General features: G+C 33.9%; 1 protein-coding gene across 1 annotated transcript in view; it reads right to left on the reverse strand.

Moving 5' to 3' along the window:
* Positions 1–15,971: 15,971 nt before the first annotated feature.
* LOC104878068 (probable LRR receptor-like serine/threonine-protein kinase At1g53420) overlaps positions 15,972–20,057 on the reverse strand; it is a 58,931-nt gene continuing 54,845 nt past the window's right edge. Inside the window, exon 8 of the mRNA XM_059736976.1 lies at positions 15,972–17,088. The gene's annotated coding sequence lies outside the window, so the exon portion shown is untranslated. The remainder of the gene's footprint in view (positions 17,089–20,057) is intronic.

Consider the following 20,057-nt stretch of genomic DNA (forward strand, 5'->3'; position numbering starts at 1 on the left):
AACTAAAGGAAGGTATAGCCCTAAAGTAACTCAAGGGAAAGGGGTGCCCTAAGAAACTCAAGGAATGGGGATGCCCTAAACAAACTAATGGAATGGGGATTCCTTAATAACAATTTAGGAAGGGAGATGCCCTAGTAACACTTAATGAAGGGGGATTCCCTAAACATACTCAAGGATGGGCAATGCCTTAAACAAACTAAAGTAAGACAGATCCCATAAACAAAGTCAAGGAAGGGATCTACCACACACAAACTCAAGGATGGGGGATGCCATAAACTAAGTGAAGGAAGGGGAATGCCATTATAAGACTTAAGTATGGGAGATGCCCTAAACAAAGTCACTGAAGGAATATATCCTAAACAAACCGGAGAAAGGAAGATGTCCTAAACAATCTCCCTGAAGAGGGTTGACCTAAGAAACTCAAGAAAGGGAGATGCCCTAATGTAACTCAAGGAATGGGGATGCCCTAAACAAACTAAAGGAAGAGGAATGCCCTAAACAAATTCATGGAATGACAAGAGGAACCACCGATTCACAAATCTCATTAACCACAGAATTTAGTGAGCGGCGCCAAATCTTTCTAAATGCCACTCGAACCCAGAGCTAGATGGTTCTCCTCGAAATGCGTTGCCCTAAACAAATTCATGGAATGACAAGACTTTAAACAAACTAAAGGAAAGGGGTGTCCAACAGAAAATCATGGAAGGAGGGGATTCTCCACAGGAATTAAAGGAAAGGATGCCTTAATGAAACTCTATGCCATAAACAAATTCAAGGACACGAGATGTCATTAAAAAAACTCTAGGAAGGTGGATGCAATATAAAACTTAAGGAAGTGGGAGTGCACTGAATAAACACTTAGTAGATGATGCCTTAAACAAATTCAACTAAGGCGAATGCTCTACACAAACTCTAGGAAGGGGAATGAACTAAACAATCTCCATGAAGAGGAATGACCTAAGAATGTGAAGGAAGGGTGATGCACTAAGGAAACTAAAGGAACCCCATGGCCCAGGCAAACTAAAGGAAGGGGGGTGTCATGATAACACTCGGGGAAAATGGATGCCCCAAACAAATTCAAAGAAATGGAATGCCCTAAAAAAACTCAAGGAAGGGAGATGCTAAAAAAAAACCCTAAAAGAAAAGGGGATGTCCTAAACAAAGTCAAGGAAGGGAGATTACCTAATAATAATCAAGGAAATGGGATGACCTAAACAAACTAAGGTAGGGGGATGCATTAAAGAAACTCTAGGAAAGGGGATGTCATAAACAAAAAGGAAATAAGGATGCATTGAAAAAAAACAAAAAACTCCATGAAGAGGGATGACCTAAGAAAATGAAGGAAGGGTGATTCCCTAATTTAACTCAAGGGAATAGGAAAACTTAAGGAAACTCTAGGAAAGGAGATGCCTTAAACAAATTAAAGGAAGGTGGATGCCCTAATAAAGGGAAATGACCTAAATAAACTAAAAGAAAGGGTGATGCTAAACAAACTTAATGAAGGGGAATGAGTTAAAAAAGCTAATGGAAAGAGGGATGTCCTAAACAAACTAAGGGGGATGCCCTAAACAATGTTAAGGATTGGGGATACTCTAATCAAGCTGAAAGAAAGAAGGTGCCATAAACAAAGTCTAGGAAGGGGTTACTATGGACTTGCATTTCTCACTTGCGTCCCCACTCGACAATGAGACTCATTTTTTAATTGTGAAAATTTGATATTTTATTAAAATTTGGAGTTCTCATGCCACTTATTTTATTTTATTTTTTATAGGGAAAATAATATAAGAAACTAAAAGCATAAGAAAAATGACACCTTAAACTTTGGAAAAACATGTCTTTGAAATAATAAACCCGAGTCTAGGTCCAAGGATCAGGTTATCTATCAGGAAGGTACCTTAAGATAATGGTACTCCAAACCCTTAAAAAGATCTCTACAAACTAAATAGAGGGAAGTATGACAATTAAGTGATTAATAGAGGGAATCAAGGAAGACTTATTGTGATTACTCAAATTCCAATAACATATTAAGCATGCTAAACAAATAATTCAAGTCAGACCATAAAGGTAGAGTAAGATGCGTACCTGGACTGCAATTTAAAGCGCTATTACAAGATACTGAAGTTAGTTCAAACAACAAAATAAGCATGCATCTCATCAGCAAAAATCAAGGCACTCTGCGCCAATATCAAACATGGTATGATTCACACAAAACATTTCATATGTAACTAAAAAGAAGTGAATGGTGGAGAGTGTACCTGAAGAGCATATCTTTAACGCAATGCACTTTCAATACAAATGGAGAAGCTAGGATAAAAAATGATGACAAGCAATTACGAGAGCATAATATCTGCATGGCATGAACTTACAAAGACATCAACTATACAAGTTATATAACCAACTAAATAAATCAACTTTGGGAAAAGCTTTTTCGATGCAAATAACATTCTAGAATCAATTTCAAGAAGTGAGTAACATCACACAATTATGGAAAAAAAAATTTAGTACACTCCAAAAATAATTAAAACAAAATTTAAAACTAAAAGGTCATTGGCTAAGCTGAAACTGGTAGCAAGGATAAATTTTAAAATATCTTTTATGTAGGGTTCACTCAAATCTTCATTCAAAATTCCATAACCCATACATCCTCAACCTCAAGTGAAAAAAATTACCAAGGCCAAGGACATTCCCATTAGTTTGGAGGCACAAGTTCAAACTTATGCGAATAAAAACAAAGTTTTTGGAAAACCAAAAAGAGAATGCAACATGTATGAAATGAGTTGCATGTTTTTAAAAGAAAGTGAGATATTTGCCCTAAACCTAAAACGAATTTTCTTTTAAAGTCCTTAAATGATTCAAATCCTTTTGAAAATAATTTAAATTATTTTTAAAAAAAATTGATTTTAGGAGGAGCAAAAAAAGAAGAAAATTAAGAAATTCCAAACAAAAGACCTAAAAGTTGGGATTTTTTATTCATAACTTTAAACAATTTGAAAAGAAAGGAAAAATCAACTTAGACATTCTTTTTTGGCTACCTTTTCATTACTGGTGGAGAAAAGATCTTTTTTTGTAAAAGAAATTTTGACTCAAAAATCAATTAAGTTTTTTCTAAAGAATAACAAGCTCTCAAAGGTAAATAATCAAATATCATGAATTTTTAACTAAGTTAGCATTTAAAGAACTTTAGAAAATAACTTAAGATGAATTTTTCACTAAACTTGCATTCAAGAAACTTTAAAAAAGAATCTAACATGAATTTTTAACCAAACTAGCATACAAAGAACTTTAAAAAACTAATACAGAAATTCAAACTCCATTATTATCTTTCAAATTTATCTAGAAATTCAAACTCCAAAACTTATATACTGCCTAAGGGAAAATCTAACAAGTTCATCACCATCATGAAAGGGAGATAGAGATTACTTGTCTTAAGGGACAGAACAAGAGAAATGCCAATCTCACATAAGTACCAAATAGGTTGTTAAAAACAACATTGATTAAACCAATTGCTCTAACAACAAAAGCATAAGTTGATTTACATATTAAGGTAGAGAAGAAAAAACACACACTTCTTGTCATTGTCGTAGCTCTGAACTTATTAAAACCCACATTCCACACTACCACTGTGATTTAGTGCTTCCTTTTTTCCTCTTCTTTTGTTACTAGCCGATTTAAATATTAATTAAAGCATGCAGTTTACATAAAGGAAATGCTAGTGGGACCCTTGTTCGCCTTTTCTATTCCTTATAGAGTAAGACACTAAGCTATAGTTGGAAATTGACCTAAATCACCAATAACAAACATGGGTTTCAAGTCAACAAACCAAAGCAAACTTAAAGCAAAATAAAGATGCAACCACATTTTAAGACTTCCAACACCCTTATTCAACCCAACCACATAGTGTAACTCACTATTGTGTGAATCACTGCAACTATGAACAAAAAAAATATAAACACATCATTTCTTTCTTGTTGCATAGGGTATAGAACAATGATTGCGTAGGGGTGAAAAATTGTTGAAAGTGACACAAATCTACCATCAAAGACAAAGCAATTCTACAACACAAACTGCTTAAAATACAATGGCATAAGCGAAGAGTCTTTTTACCATATCAATGATTCAATAAGACAACTTTCAATGATTTCTTAACCACAAACTGCCACATACATGATTTTCATAACTCAAACCTAGGTACAAAGTCAAGTACAAGAAATCAAGCCAATCTATGAGGAAAAAAAAAAAGGAAAAATAAATAAATAAATAAAAGAAAATTTCGAACAACCCAAATGCATTATCTAGTAAGATAAGAATGCAATTGAGCGAAGTAACATAAAAGAGGAAAAATAAGAGAAAAAAGAACATTATGAAAAGAGGATGACTCCTAGAACATTTAACCCACAAACCTATCATTGGTCTAGTTGCGATTGACAGGGCTTGAACCCACAGCTTCCGCCTTGCAAAGGCATTGCACTGACCATTTGAACTACAATCTCACATAAATAAGGTCACAACTGTCAATATAGGTAACCAAACAAGTTGTACAAATAACACTTAACAACTCAATCTTTATAATAACTCAATCTTAATTTCATTATATTGAATGACATACAATTCTTTTGTAGAAGTACTTATAAATCAAGTATCTTCAAATCAAACCAAATATGCTCATATCCATGCGCTAGGAAAAAATGATTCATATTAAGGCAAAAAAGTAAAAAAGAAATATCAGTTACTATTAGATGTCAACCCCACATCCCACATCATATTATTTCATGCAGAAACCAAAAGAATGATCCATAATTAATCCAAATTCATGAAAACATAACTTGACATGGAACAAATAGTCTCTATTAAAAAAATCTAGGAATATAAGTAAATCTCAAGGCTATGCCCCACACTATAATGACAACAATTACAAATTGAAGGGATTTGCACTATTACAAATTTAAGTGGTTTCCATAATGCATCTAGCTTATACTACTTAAGAAATAGCAAAAACCAAAAGAATTATTAGCCCAAAACCATAATGAATTCATAATCACGAAAATGTTATTGTAACACCGAAGCATTTTCTTTTAAGGGTAATTTAGGAAATTGTTATTAATAATTAAATTAGTTAATTAATTAATTTAATAAAAAAAAGAGGGGTAAAAGAGTAATTTTACGATTAATACCCTAGGTATAAAAAAAAAATTCTCTTCTTCTTGTTCTTTTTTGAATCGTATTCCTATTCGCAGAAAGTTTCCAGAGAACGTGAAGTTGAGGTCAGATTTGAAGGTTTGAAGAACAAACCTCTATAGGTAAGTTTCTAACCCCTAGATTATTATTTTAGATTCATTAGTTAATTTCAAATACATTAGATATTTTTTGGAAAACCCTAAATCTAGATTAGGGTTAGATTATTTTTTTTTTTAATTCGTTTTAATATCAAATAGTGAAAATTTAAGATTTTGATTTATTATTGGAATTGGGGAGATTTTAACTTTTTTTTATTAGAAAAAAAAAATTCCTGTGAGGATTTCGATTTAGATTAGGGTTAGTTTATTATTATTATTATTATTATTATTTCGTTTTAATATCAAAATAGTGAAAATTTAAGATTTTGATTTATTATTGGAAATTGGAAATTCTTAAGCTTTAAAAAAAAAAAAAAGAGAACGCGTGTGCATAGCCCTAGAAGGAAGGAAAAAAAAAAAAAAGAAAGAAAGAAAAGGGCGTGTGCCAAATGGAAGGAGCCTTTATATATATATATAATGAATCATGATGATGGCAATGAAAAAAAAAAAAAAAAACTTGCTTTTTGGTTTGGTTTGGTGTACCCGAGACAGGTTGAGTGGCTTTGGAATTGGTTAATTAAAGTAATAATATTTAGTTTTAGATTTATAATTAAGATAATAGTAATAATAGTTTTTTTTTTTTTGTAATAAATAGAATGAGAGATTTAGCAAAATATATATATATAGAATTTTATAATGAAATAAAGTTATAATTTAATTAAATTAGTAATGTGTTATTAGAAATAAATTGGGAATTTATTAGTTTATTTAAATAAGGAACAGATTAGTTAAATTATAAATAAATAGTAATAATTGTTCCTCTTATGTTTTGTTAGGTGAAGAGTAGATTTTCAGGATTATTTTTCTTCAAAGTTTTTGGAGGATTTCTTTTGAGGTAAGGGAAGTTAATGCAATATTTATAAAATTTAAATTATTTTATATGTTATTTTGAATTGTGGAAAAGAAAATGATATTTTGTTACCATGCATGGATCAAATTGTTTTGCACTAAATGTTATGTTGGAATATTTTGTTTTATTTATGACACAAAATATGGAGATATTATGTTGTGTAAATTTGAATACTTGAACAAAAAAACATCACTTTGGTTTATTTGGCCCTTGTCAACGGGATATAATAGTTGACTATTCGGCCCTGTCAACGGGATATAATAGTTGACCTTTACATTTCATGGTGGGAATGTAATTGATTTGGATCCCAGCCTCTAGGGGTTTGGTTAGAGGTTACTAGTACTTGTAGTGTTTGGTTCCGTCCACCAGGAACAATTTGAGGCTAGCCACCCATTTGAAAAGTCCCACCTAACTGGGCATTTGATATTTGATAACCAGAGTAATGAAAAAAAAAATGAAAAATTGAATGGATTTGATTGAATCTTATGTGAAAGTGTTTGAATTTGATATGAAATTGGTTAGTTGAATTTTGAATATATTGGTATTTTTGAAACTCTGATATTTGATGAGAAAAAAAATGATATCTCCTATTTGAAATGAAAATATTTGATCCATGAACTGCATTAATATTCCTTATTGGGCTGTGAGCTCATTCCCAATTGTTGAAAATTTTTCAGGTACTCTTAGTTCGGGTGAGGAGTGATGGCTAGGCTGAGGAATGGTCATCATTAGGATTTGACTTAGGATTTTATGTTGGATTTTGTTTAACTGTTAGTTATGTTCATTTGGATCATTTGATATTTGGAAGTTATTTGGAAATTGAATTTTGAGGATTTTAGATTTTGTTTCGCTACTCTAAACAGGTATTTGGTAACATCCAGTTACAATATGATTGTTTGGGTCAGATTATACTTTAAGCCTTCGGGTTTGAGGTGTGAAATGACCGTCACGCCCTTGGAGTGGGTCTTGGGGCATGATAGTTATCATGACTTGGCATGGAACAAATAGTCCCTATTCAAAACCTAATAATATAAGTAAATTTCAAGGCTATGGCCCACACCATAATGACAACAATTACAAATTGAAAGGATTTGCACTATTACAAATCGAAGTGATATCCATAGTGCATCCAGCTTATACTACTTAATAAAAAATTGCATAAACCAAAAGAATTATCAGCCCAAAACCATAATGAATTAAAATCATCAAAATGTTTCCATGACTTGGCATGAAACAAATAGTCCCTATGTATATATAGTGTCAGAAGCCTCTTCCCCAAATTGATATAGGATATCACAACATCTCTCCAGCTTGGTTTTCCAATTTAGTTAATGGAACTAAAAATATTGGTGGTTACAGAATTTACCAATGGCTAAATCTTCTGTTGAGATTATTTTCCTCCACTTGCCTCTTACCATAATTAAATGACAAATTCCTTTAATGTTGACGCATCTTGAAGGTCTAGTGAACATTCTTGCTTGTAGAGTAACATGAAAGAGGACTGTAGTTTGAGGTTCTAGAATCATGGGATGGTGGCCATGGATTTCTTAATAAGTAAAAAAATCACCACAGGGATCTCTATAGGCTAATTGCTTAGTGTGTGGCATTTTGAAGGACATACTGAGATAGGTGATGACAACTTCCAAGGGTTCATGGGATTATGAAAAGTGGATGTTAAAAGGATGTAGCTCCAAATTCATGAAGTACATTTGTTTTTCTGGCTTATCATTTTAACCAACAAAATTAGCTCTCTTGTGCCATGAACTTAAGATGACTAATTGGAAGGTGGTTTTTTATTGTCTAATTTATAAAATTAGTGAGATTTATCATTCAAATGAGGGCATGATCTCAACCTCCATTACAATATATGGAATGATTTATCATTCAAATGAAAAAATATCGGGACACATCATAGGTGCTTGAGTACATATAATTAATTTTCTAAAAAAAATGAAAAATCTAAAGAAATTATAATTCCTCATGGAAACCATTCTCAGGACCACTTCTTTGAAGGGAAATACTGGCGACCTATAATCAAACACTTGAATGTTGGCTAAGTCAAGCTGCCCCACAAACTAGTCTACATGTCGTCTGCTATCTGCTTGAGTAGCAACCAAGCCTTCACATGATCTCTCATCAAACCTTGGTCCATCAGCTTGCATGCTGAATAGGCACTCGTGGGTGCAAAGCATCATCCAATGCGGCCTTGGTACCACATCATCCAAGTCAAGATGCTAACACACAACCCTATCCCTACCCCCCAATCCAATCTAAAGGAAATGGGAAAAAGAAGTAGCTAGCTACTCCCATACACACCCCTCCTTTGCGCTTCCAGGAGCTCAAATCATAGACCATTACTCCAATTAATTCGATACTCCTTTCCATAACCCTATCCCTCCAACCCAAAGGAAGGGAGGAAAGCAGCAGCCACTGACTACTTCCATACCCTATTTAATACAAATCGTCCTGCATAAATTAAGCTCAGCCACAAATTTTTTATTGCCTAACAAGAGGAATGTGTAGCCATGGAAATAGAAAAAGAATTATACACGTGTGTACACATATAATACATGGGTGCACACAATAAATGTAATGCATGTCAAGTGTAACTACAAAATGGAAGAAGAATATATTGATGTGTTACCTAAACTTCTATTGTGGCATTTCATAAAAGCAAGATTTCCACCAGTGCATTTCATAAAATGCAAAATTTCCACTGTTGCAGTTCATAGAAGCAAAATTTTAATTGTTGCATTTCATAAAAAAACACATTACTTCTTCAAGTTGTTACCTGGATCTGAGGGCCTTTTTCCTAGCAAGGGATTTCTTGTCATTAGGGGATTTTTTGCTGTGACCAGCAGAGTTGGATGGCAGAGAATTGGTTGCAACATTAAAAGATTTTGTTTCCATTGTCAACATCTTCAAAGATATTTTCCGGAGGTAATCAGACTGAATTAGAAGTAAAAATAAAAATATATCAATTCATCAAATTATTAATGACAAAGTAAGATAAGATAGTATCAAGTTTTGCACTTTAATCTTTTACACTAAGGATAGATACAAAAAATGCTCATAGGTCTTAAGGAATGGTTGAGTAAATACTAGCATGATGGATATACTTGGCTTGTGGCAGCAAAATAAATCTTTTCCTGAAACCTTTCAACAATTTTCCTTAGCTCATGCAGTCCCTCTGGTCCAGAAATAGGAAGATGTCTCTTCAATCATTGGTTCAAAAAAAATATATTAAATAGGAAATCATGTTAGTTATGCACTGACCATGTCACATAAATTTCCAACCATAAAACAATATTGCATGAAACAGGAATTTAGAGTAAATAGAAAATTTTTATTAAGGAAAGGAAAGGAAAGGAACTAACATCCCATAATAAGAGGGGGTTTGAGGGTAAGACAACCAGAAAGCTTGTATATTTATAGGATTCCATGCTTACATCCCTTCTTTTGAACAAGTCAAACACAAAAGATTGTCTCTTGCAATTTACTGCACATTCTAATACCTTTTTTCTAGTTCCTATTTTTTAATGATCATATTTGAACTTCCTCATGTATTGATTTCTAATGTATCTAACATGCTCACAAAAACTTATTATGTCTTGCCTAGCTTGAACTCCCAAATACAAGAATCAATGAAATTCAATTATATTCCCCTAAACAATTCATGGAATGCCAGCTTACATTTCAATTAGACCAAGGATTACAACAAGTTCTTTGGTCACTATACTTATTTCTTGCCAATAGGAGAAATCGGTTTGGAGGTTAGAGGCCAAGAATATTTTTAGACCACCTATGTAGACTAGCCTGTAACACCAAGTACTAATGAATTAAATAGGCAATAATGATTATTTTAGTACTTAACTTTAAGCTTGCTTAGTTAGATGTTAAAACTAGTTTAGTGCTAATCATGTTTAATTATGAATTAAACTTTGATTAAGGTTAAGTGGGATTAGTTAATGATCTAAGCATGCTTATTAGGTTCTTAGGGACTGATTAGGGTTATGAAAACCTAAAGGACTAATGGGCAATTATGGGTTTTATTTTTGATAACTTGAAGGACTAAAGTGCAAAATTTGGAAATTAAGGTTAGTGGAATGCCACCTCCTACTTGGGTGGATTGGTGGCAGCCATGTGGGCTGCCACCTCATGCTTGGGTGCTTGGAGACCCCTTTATAAGGGGGCTGCAGCTCGTTTTGCTCCATTTCACCTGCAGCAACTTGGGTTAGAGAGAGAAACTAGAGAGAGAAAGTGTAGATTTGAGGTAAGCAAGTGTTTAATTTTGTAATTTTCGTTTATTTTGGTTCCTAATGGTATGTTGAATAGAATTAACGGTAAAAATTGTGTAAAAGTTGAGTATAATTAGCTATAAACCTGTTTTAGTTAAAAATCACAATTAATTAAAGATTAAAGTATTTTAAGTTAAGTATTTTATTAACGGTAAGATCAGCATAAATCTTTGTTTAATTTGGTTTGATTGAAAAATAGATTAGTAAACATGTGATGAATTGGGTTATTTGGACACTTGGGATTTGTTAATAGGTTAGGCTTTAAGAAAATCAAAAGAATTAGTGTTTGGTAATTAATTAGGGAAATTAATATGCATTGCAAATATTGTTTAATTCAATTCAAATTTGATCTAAAAACATGTAGGATATAGATTAGAGAATGTGAGAATTAAAAATTTGCAACAATAAACTATATAAATTTTCATTGTTAGGAAACCTAAATTATGTTGTTTCATTTCAGTTCCTCGTAATAGGCAAAGATCGTCTACTTAGAAGAAACACAAAAAGGAAGTTGGTGTAAGGTAGGGAATTTTATGCTATTCTACGGTGTATCTGATTTCTTTCCTTGAATTATTTGTTGGAATTTTATGTTGTTTCTATGATTTCAAAAAATCTTTTAAAGTGTCATTGCATCTCGGTTTATTGCATTGAAATGTTACCATGATGCCAAAACGTATATTGGTATGAAGATTCGTGGTTTTGTGTTGTCGAAATGGTTTATGGTGTGATTGCATTGCAAGAAGGATATGGAATTATCACAGATCATATTCAGAGAATTTATTGGTGGCGAAGTGCTTATGTGATGCTACAGGCCTTATCATTTGTTATATTGTTTATGTGGGACCGTGGGTGAAAGTCCCTAAAGCCCTCGAGGAAGACACTCCGATGTGGGTGTATGGGGTTGGTCCTGCCCCTGGGTTTTAGTCCCTAAAGACACGGGGTTGGTCCTGCCCTTCGGTATGAGTCCCAAAAGACACGGGGTATGACTTGCCCTTGGGTGATGTCCCAGAATAGTCATTATTATATTGATCGAGTATCTTGTGGAGCATTGATATCTGCTGTGTAGATTGTTGGGAGTCAGCAAATTATCAGTTGTGAAAGGATGGATGGGGAAAAGAAATGATGAAACCAACAAACACATGCATACATGTTTGACATGATTACACATTTGTTAATGGTTATGAAATGTTTATCATGCATGTTATTAAACGTTTAATTCAAGGTTTTTAAAGGTATACTTAGGATGGTTATAAACTTTCCTACTGAGTTGTGAACTCACCCTATTCCTTCCACCTATAGATGCAGGTCAGAAGACCTATGCAGGAAAGAATGCTTGAGCAATGCTTTACTGTGATTGGATGTTGTTTGCTCATATTGAAAGTCTTTTGAGGCCATGCCTTTTGTATAAAGACTACACCTTTTGTTGGAATGATGTAATGTATATATTTGTTAGATACACTTGTAGTATGGGCTACCCATAGTAAACAATGGGGTTTGGTATATGTAAATTAATGTTGTACAAGTTTCTTTTGTGAAACAAAACATATTTTGTTAACTCAATAGTCACAATGTTTATTACAGGATGTACTCTTTATAACAGGTTTTCCATATCCTCTTTTTGAACAAATTCGAGTAGGAACTCAACATTTAAATTTTTGAGAGCACTTATACTGTATTTGAGTATCAATTCTTTAGTTGAAGAATAAATAATAATAATCATAAGAAGAAAAAAAAAATTGGGGTGTGACAAAAACTCCCCTGTTTTTTTGTTTTTCTCTCATTTTTTTCACTCTCTATTTTATTTCACTCTTTTTTTTGTTCACTCTCTTTCTCATCATCTTTTTTTGAACTCTTAGTGTCACAATTTTTTTGCAAGTCATTCTCTCTTTTCAATTTCATTTGATCTTCATATACTTGTCGTGGAGTCAACGGTACAAGAGTAATGGTTTTATTGTCTTTTGCAAAAGAATACCTATTCTTGAACCCGTCATGATTGACCTTTCTGTCAAACTGCCAAGGCCTACCCAATAAAATGTGACCCGCATGCATTGGAACAATATCACAAAGTACTTCATCCTTGTACCTCCCAATTGAAAAAGAAACCAGCACTTGCTTATTTAGCTTAACCTCTCCACAATCATTCAACCACTGCAACTTATATGGTCTAGGGTGTTTCAAGGTAGGTAAATTCAATTTTTCAACTAAAGTAGTGCTAGCCACATTGGTACAACTCCCCCCCATCAATGATCATACTACATACCTTATTGTTGATGTGGCATCTAGTATGAAAAATATTCTCCATTTTTTGTTCCACGTCATCCTCTTTAACTTGGGCACTTAAAGCACGCCTAGCCACAAGTGACTCACCCTCCACATTATCGTCACAAGCATCATCCAGTGATGGCATCTGGTCATCATCTTCCTCACTTTCAGTTTCCACCTCTCCATCAACACGTGATATCATGGTCCTCTTATTTGGGCATTATGAAGCTATATGACCTACTCCCAAACAATGAAAACATTTAATATCACGATTACGAGTTTGGGATTCATTTTTTACCTTTGTTGACATTGGGAGCTTCATCTCTCCTTTTTGGTGGTTCGGTTTTGGACTTGAAAACAACCCCTTCATCTTTCCTCCCATTTGGCCTCCATGAAGCAGAGGAGCCGAGATTTTGAAATGACCAAGTTCCTTTCCTTTTAAGCTGTCGTTCCACCTTTATTGCCATGTGCACCATGTCTTCCAACTCCACATAGTGTTGTAACTCTACCACGTTGGCAATGTCCCGATTCAACCCATTCAGAAACCTTGCCATAATAGCTTCTCTATCCTCCTCTACATTAGCCCGAATCATGGCAATCTCCATCTCCTTGTGATAGTCATCCACGCTCTTATAGCCTTGAGTAAGACTCTGTAATTTCTGATAGAAGTCCCTATAGTAGTGACTAGGGACAAACCACCTCCTCATGGTGGCTTTTATTTCCTCCCATGTCTCAATAGGCCTCTCATAATTTCTTCTTCTATTCATCACAACTTGATCCCACCATATAATAGCATAGTTAGTAAACTCAATCATAGTTAGTTTTACCTTTTTCTCCTCGGAGTAGTTATGGCACTCAAAGATGAACTCCACCTTCTTCTCCCACTCCAAGTATACTTCTGGATCATTTTTCCCTTGGAATGATGGTATCTTCATTTTGATGTTTCCTAGGCTTCTATCAGTCCCATCTTGCCGTCTTGGAGCTCTTTAGAAACCTCTACCACGCCTTTCGCCCCTTGGCGCAAACCTGCCCTCATGGTTCAATGAAGCTCGATCCTCTTCATCTTCAAACTCCTCCTCATGGTAGTCATCAGAATCATCAATGCGCGCACGCCTTCCTTGCCTTCTAGCATTAGGGGTTCTTTGGGTACGCTCCTCTCACAAATAAGCAATAACAGTGTCTTGCCTACCCATCCGATCCCGAATATCATTAAACACCACGTTCATGCGTTCAAACTGTTGTTGCATAGCCTGCAACAAGAGGGATGACTCCTCCCCTCCTTCCTTATTTGATGTTTCGCCCTTGGAAGACATATTTTTTAAACTACAAGAAAAATGTAAGAAATAATTCCTCACAACACTCCCTCACGTGTTTGCACTCACACTCATGTTTCACTCTTAAATTGGCTTTTTCCCGATATTAGTCTCACACTCTCTTGCCTTTTTCCACTCGTAGCTTCCCCTTTTTAGTTTTGCTTAAACTAATAAACTTGATCAAGAAATTCATCTTGTAGTATCTAAACTAATACCAATGGTAAGAAAATATGACAGAAATACTAAATCAAAGGAAGAGGACAAAAGAAAATAATATTTTGATTTGAGAGAATTGAAACTATACTCAATATTTTTTTTTTCTATTTCTTTTTTCTTTTCTTTGGAGCTTGGTGCACGATCTTAACCTAGTGCACGTCAAAAAAATAAGAACGAGGAATAAAGAACACAAAAGGAACAAGATAGGATGATAATAGGAAACAAAAGATAAAGGGATAGAAAACTGATTTTAGAACCTGTGCTCTGATACCAAATGATGCGAACCTCAATCGACACGATTTGAGACCCAACAAACAGTATTTGAATAATTGCCCAAGAAAGCTAAAATACAGATTTTTGATAGAACCCTGACCCAATGTTTATAAGTGAAACGCGAACCAAAAGTATAAGTAACAAACTTTGACCCAATGATTATAATGGAATCACGAACCGAAGGTATAAAGTTTGAACGCCACAAGGAAGAATCCTTGATAACTTCACAGTTTTTGAAGAACCAAAAGAAGAGCAAAGCCTCACCTTTTTTTTATTCAATAAAAAAAATATTCCCCTATTACAGTGAGTGCGTGCTATTTATATGTCATGAAAAAAACTTACTAAATATTAAAACCCTAAACTAAAAAAGGTACTAAATATTAAAATCCTAAATAAAGGTTGATTTGGTCTGAAATTAGCAGATCAAAAATAGGAAAATAGCTAAAAAACATTCTAAATAATAAAAGCCTAAAATTAAGGTAGATTTGGCCTGAATTTAGAAGCTCTAGAATAGGAAATAACTTATATGAAACTAGAAAGTCAATCAGTCATTAATCCATGCCATAAAATCAAGCCAAATTAACCCTCAATATCTTGGATTAAATTTATTACACCTTCATCTTCCTTTGGGCCAAACTTGGAATGTCCCGCGTTAGAATCAGCCCAAATCTCTTGAATTAGCCCATTAAGTGCTTCTTTGATCTTCTTAGATCTTGCTTTAGTAATAGGGCCAACTGGAACATGCAATGGATCCTTGAATGCTTGTTGGTTCTCCTTAAGCAATGACACATTAAAACATATAATGAAATCATAGAAATGACATGAAATTTCCAATAAATGTTTCAAGGAAAGAAATCAGATGCACTATGGGACAGTATAAAATTCCCTACCTTACACCAACTTCCTTTTTGTGTTTCTTCTAAGTAGGCAATCTTTGCCTATAGGAACTGAAATGAAACAACATAATTTAGGTTTCCTAACCATGAAAATTTATACAGTTTATTGTTGCTAATTTTTAATTCTCATATTCTCTAATCTATATACCTACAGGTTTTCAAATCAAATTTGAATTGAATTAAACAATATTTACAATGCATATTAATTTCCCTAATTAATTACCAAACACTAATTGTTTTGATTTTCTTAAAGCCTAACCCATTAACAAATCCCAAGTGTCCAAATAACCTAATTAATCACATGTTTACTAATCTATTTTTCAATCAAACCAAATTAAACGAAGATTTATGCTTATCTTACCACTAATAAAATACTTAAGTTAAAATCCTTTAATCCTTAATTAATTGTGATTTTTAATTAAAACGAGTTTATAGCTAATTACACTTAACTTTTACACAAATTTTACCGTTAATTTGTTTCAACATACCATTAGGAACCAAAATAAACAAAAATTACAAAATTAAACAACTTGCTTACCTCAAATCGACACTCTCTCTCTAGATTCTTTCTCTAACCCAAGTTGCTGTAGGTGAAATGGTGGAAAACGAGTTGTAGCCCCCTTATAAAGGGATCTCCATGCAGCCAAGCACGAGGTGGCAGCCCACATGGCTGCCACCAATCCACCCAAGTAAGAGGTGGCATTCCACTAACTGCAATTTCCCAATTTTGCACTTTAGTCCTTTTTGTTATAAAAAATAAAACCCATAATTGCCCATTAGTCCTTTAGGTTTTCATAACCCTAATCAGCCCCTAAGAACCGAATAAGCATTCTTAAGTCATTAAATAATCCCACTTAAACTTAATCAAAGTTTAATTCATAATTAAACAGTATCAGCACTAAACTAGTTTTAACATCTAATTAAGCATTCTTAAAGTTAAGTAGTAAGATAATCATTATTGCCTATTTAATTCATTAGTACTAGGTATTACAAAAATCCATCTCTCTATGAGGAGGTAAACATGGCAATTCTTTTGGAAAAGCATCAGCAAATTCACAAAACATTGGAATGCAATCTATAGTTATCTTTTTTTTGCCTTCTCCCAACATATTAAAAAGAAAATAGTGTAAACCATCCTTTCTTGACCACTTGTCATCTAGGTTTCGAATTAATGGAATAAATGTAAGCCTTTTGTCACCATAGAAACTTCAATATGAACCCGAAGAGATTTGGAATGTTACTTTCTTCAAATAACAATCTAATACAGCATGATGCCAGTCTAGCCAATCCATCCCCACAATTACATCAAAGGATGAAATATCAAGAAGAACCAGATATATTGTAACTTCAAGATCCCCAATATAAAGTACACAAGCATTACACACCCACTCGGTTTCCACCTTACCACCCATAGGAGTCTCAACACATAATGAATAATGAAGGGGAACAAATTCTATGTCTAGCATGGAGGCACATGATGTAGAAATAAAAGAGTGGGTAGCTCAAAGACCAAATAAAACATGTGCCCAAGTGCTAAAACATAAGATCATACCTTCCACTAAGGCATTTGACTCTGCATTTTGTGACCCCAATGCATAAAATCTCCCTTGTTGTCCTTGCTCTAGCTTCTGTCCAGGCTTCCCTTGTCTAAAGTTGTAACAACTAGTACCAATGAATTAAATAGGCAATAGTGATTATCTTAGTACATAACTTTAAGCATGATTAATTAGATGTTAAAACTAGTTTAGTGCTAATCTTGTTTAATTATGAATTAAACTTTGATTAAGGTTAAGTGGGATTGGTTAATGACTTAAGCATGCTTATTAGGGGCTGATTAGGGTTATGAAAACCTAAAGGACTAATTGGCAATTATGGGTTTTATTTTTGATAACTTGAAGGACTAAAGTGCAAAATTGGGAAATTGGAGTTTGTGGAATGCCAGCTCCTACAAGCCACCTCATGCTTGGCTACTTAGAGACCCCTTTAAAAGGGGCTACAGCTCGTTTTGCACCAGTTCACCTACAGCAACTTGGGTTAGAGAGAGGATCTAGAGAGAGAAATTGTAGATTTGAGGTAAGCAAGTTGTTTATTTTTTTAATTTTTGTTTATTTTGGTTCCTAATGGTATGCTGAAAAGAATTAACGGTAAAATTTGTGTAAAAGTTTAGTGTAATTAGCTATAACCACGTTTTAGTTAAAAAAAATCACAATTAATTAAAGTTTAAAGTATTTTATTAATGGTAAGATCGGCATGAATCTTTTTTAAATTTTGTTTGATTGAAAAATAGATTAGTAAACATGTGATTAATTAGGTTATTTGGACACTTGGGATTTGTTAATAGGTTAGGTTTTAAGAAAATCAAAAGAATTATTGTTTGGATTAATTGGGGAATATGTGAATTTAAAAAAAAAAAACAATAAGTTGTTAAAAATTAGTAAGAAAGGAAAATTTCATAAGATTTAAGAGAATAAATTTTAATGGTTAGGAAAACCTAAATTATGTTGTTTCATTTCAGTTCCTCGTAATAGAAGAAACACAAAAAGGAAACCGGTGTAAGGTAAGGAATGTTATACTATCCAAGGGTGCATCTTGATTTATTGTGTTGAAATGTTACCTTGAAATTAGAACGCATATTTGTATGAAGATTCATGGTTCAGTGTTGTGGAAATGGTTCATGGTGTGGTTGCATTGACAAAAGGATATGGAATAATCATAGATGATATTCATAGAATTGATTGGTGGGAAGTACTTATGCGATGCTACAAGCATTATATTATGATATATTATTTATGTGGGACCGTGGGTCCTTGGCCAAAAGTCCCTAAAGCCCTCGAGGAAGACACTTCGATGTGGGTGTATGGGGTTGGTCTTGTCCCTGGGTTTTAGTCCCTAATGACATGGGGTTGGTCCTGCCCTTGGGTATGAGTTGCAAAAGACACAGGGTATGACTTGCCCTTGGGTGAGGTCCCAGAATAGTCAGTATTATATTGATCGGGCATCTTATGGAGCATTGATATTTGATGTGTATATTGGTGGGAGTTATCAGTTTATCAGTTAATGGTTATAAAATGTTTATCATGCATGCTATTAAACGTTTAATTCAAGGTTTTTAAAGGGTATGCTTAAGATGGTTATAAACTTTCCTACTGAGTTGTGAAGTCACCTTATCCCACCTCCAGATGCAAGTTAGAAGAACTATGCAGGAAATAATGCTTGAGCAATGCTTTACTATGATTGGATGTTGTTTGCCTACATTGAAAGTCTTTTGAGACCTTGCCAGGTACACTTGTAGTATGGGCTACTCGTAGTGAATAATGGGGTTTTGGTATACGTAAATTAATGTAGTACAAGTTTCTTTTGTGAAACAAAACATATTTTGTTAACTAATAGTCACAAAGTTTAATACAACATCTACTCTTTATAACAAGTTTTGCGTATCCTCTTTTTGCACAAAATCAAGTAGGAACTCAATATGTAAATTTTTGAGAGCAATTATACTGTATTTGAGTATCAATTGTTTAGTTTGAAGAACAACAAAAACCAGGGTGTGACAAAAGTTTCCTTCCTTGGATTCGTGAGTTCATATGCTGAAATTGCTGTTGAGATGGCTTGTAAGCAAGTCATTGAATTTTGGGTAGTCCCTCCCAAGATGTCTAACATCTCCTTGGTCCCTTGGTCATATCTGTAGTCTCACTATACTGCTCTTGTTTTCTGGGTTGTTGTTGGGGATGAGTCACTTTTTGGCGCTTAAAATCTTGTTCCCGTTTTTTTGAACCACCAAACCTAGAATTTTTACTTCTCAACCCAGCTTCCTCCATTTCCCTTTCTCTAACCAAAGCCCTTGCCACAACCTCACTATAAGTACGAAGCATGAAGGGAGCAACCTGTGCTCTAATGTTCAATCTCAACCCCTCTTGGAATTGTTCAGCTCGCATTTGTTCATCTACAACCACATTCAGAGCATATTCAGATAGTTGTGTAAACTTTATTGGATATTCAGTTAATGTCATGTTCCTTTGAACCAAGTGTATAAATTAAGCTCTTTTTTGTCTTCTAACAACCTCTGGAAAGTAATTAGATAAAAGAAGCTCCTCAAATTGCATCCAAACCATCTTAGTTACATCCTGACTAGTCTTGATCATATCCCACCAATTGTCTACTTCATCCCTCAACATGAAGGAAGCTAAAGAAACTCTCCTTTCCTCAGGCACTGCCATTACATCCAGTATTTTCTTTATTTCTTCCATCCAATTCTCAACTTCAAGAAAATTAGGCCCACCTAGAAAGATTGGAGGAGTCAATGCTTTAAATTCCCCAATTAGGCTCAGTTATGAAATTCTGAACCAGCAACTGGATATATTGTAGCTCTTCCCTCAGTAACATTAGCATGAGATAGTGGAGATAATCTAGTGGTTCGTCTAGGCCTTGTTGTTAGTTGGTTCCTTGCTCTAGGCATTTTGTCTTAGAAAGGTATCCAAGGATTAGATTATCAATACATTACATTATAAGGGTTATTCATTAAATCAAGCATCCTTAAATAATACAATTAAACCACTTATGTCACATACAATCATTTTGAAAATAGACCTAATACCAACAACACTATAGTAATGAAT

The sequence above is a fragment of the Vitis vinifera genome, chromosome 5 (assembly GCF_030704535.1).
Source record: "Vitis vinifera cultivar Pinot Noir 40024 chromosome 5, ASM3070453v1".
NCBI classification, from domain to species: Eukaryota; Viridiplantae; Streptophyta; class Magnoliopsida; order Vitales; family Vitaceae; genus Vitis; species Vitis vinifera.